This window comes from Suncus etruscus, chromosome 11 (assembly GCF_024139225.1).
Source record: "Suncus etruscus isolate mSunEtr1 chromosome 11, mSunEtr1.pri.cur, whole genome shotgun sequence".
Lineage (NCBI taxonomy): Eukaryota > Metazoa > Chordata > Mammalia > Eulipotyphla > Soricidae > Suncus > Suncus etruscus.
In genome coordinates this window covers 81,039,759-81,041,545 of record NC_064858.1, presented here as the reverse complement: position 1 = coordinate 81,041,545, position 1,787 = coordinate 81,039,759, and positions in this window count along the sequence as shown.

The window sequence follows — 1,787 nt, the reverse complement described above, 5'->3', positions numbered from 1 at the left end:
TACAAGGAAGGAATTTCTTGGGCTCATAAATGCCACAGATGTAACCCAGCACCAGTCTCTCAATCCCTGAGCTGTAATTCTCAGACTGCTCTAAGTTTTCCTCCCAGATCACCCAGGGCCCCCTCCAGTGCAAATCTGTCTCCCCTCTTGGGACTGGATTAATCCAGAGGGATACAAGGGTGAGTGGGGGCCCAGGAGGTCTAAGCCATATTCCTGTCTATGGCAATAGAAGTGGAAAAGTGCTCCAGAAGGGAACAGAGCAGCTGGGGGGTGCCTGGAGGGGGAGGGGGTTCAGGAGAGGCAGCTGGCAGGCGGGAAGCTGATCTGGGGGTCTCACGTTTCTTGACATCAATTAGAGCAGGCGGCCAGGGCTCATTAGTAGCCCGGGGTGCAGGGCTCATCAATAATAAATTCACCCTGAATACTGCCCCCCCAGTTGCTGACAAGGTCACTTCGCCCTCCAGCCAGCTGCCTCCCCTGATAAGCGAAACAACTCTCTTTGGAGACTTCCCTAACTCAGTTTCTTAGGACCAGTGTGGACCAGGCCGAAAGCAAAGGGGTCTCTTGTTCCTCCAGCAAGCCTGCTGCATCCCCGGTTTGTTCTCAGTGTACAAAAAAGGAACAGTAACAAGGCAAGGAGGATAAGTGGCTGCGCTGCTGTTATGGGAGGTCATGGGAGAAGCCAAGAGTGGATGAGAGAGGGTGTCATGTCAGCTAGGGCTGAAAGGCAAGTTGAGACTGGACCGAGGACCTCCCCTGACAGACTCACTGACCCCCAAAACTGTGGGTCGTGGAGGAGAATGTCAGGACACTTGCGCCCCCACGGTCCTCTCGCCCTTGAGCATCTTGGCAGGTGCAGAAGCAGGTCTGCTCTTCAAACCAGATCCACAGCAAGGACAAGAGACTGCTGAGGCCCAGAAACAGGAACTTGAACTTCCTGTAATTTAATTAGCCCTCCAGTCCCAGCTTCCCTGCAGAAGCCAAGAATGCCAATCCCAGTACTCTTCCCCTTCCTAGGTTCTTTCGAGATTCTAGTCCTGCCCCCTTCCCACTGAACTTCCCTCATGGCCTCAAATCCAAAATACTCTCGTTCGCAGCTATACTAGCTTCCCTCTGCCTGGGAAAGGTTGGCCTAAAGCAGGCTGTGGGAAATCATTCTGCCACCCTCCCCAGAGGCAGGTCTGGACAGGTCTAGGCCACAGCAGCTGTATCTTCCCCAGACACCTCACAGACTTCCAGGCTCCACCGCAGGTCCTCAGAACATATCCAGGTTGCTGTTGACTCCTTCCACGACATTCTGCCCTGCCTATACATCTGTTTTCCAGTGCTCCCCTCTAGTTAACTGAGCCTGCCTCCATCCTCTGCAGCCCACACCCACCTTAGCAGAAAATACCCCAGATTCATTCCCCCTACCCCAATACCAAGGGCTCCATCCTCTCCCTTCCTACCTGCCATTGCTGATCTCCCCAAGGTTAAGCCTCAGTTCTGGACCTTCTGGTGTCTTTTTGTTGGCTTCAAGAGCTCCACTGAAGCTTCTATGTCCAGCCCTCTGGGCCCACAGGCCGCCATCTCTTTCTTACAGCCTTCTCTAATACCTAGACTGAGATTAAGCCTGGGACAGCTGGAATCCATTAACAGAGGGCCTGAGAGAGTATAGCAGGTAAGGCACTTGCCTTGTATGCTGCTGATCCAGGCTCAACCCTCCCCCTACTCCAGATGACCCCCTGAGATGATCCCTAATCACCAGGAGTGATCCCTGAGCACAGCAGGTGTGGTTCCCACCCACC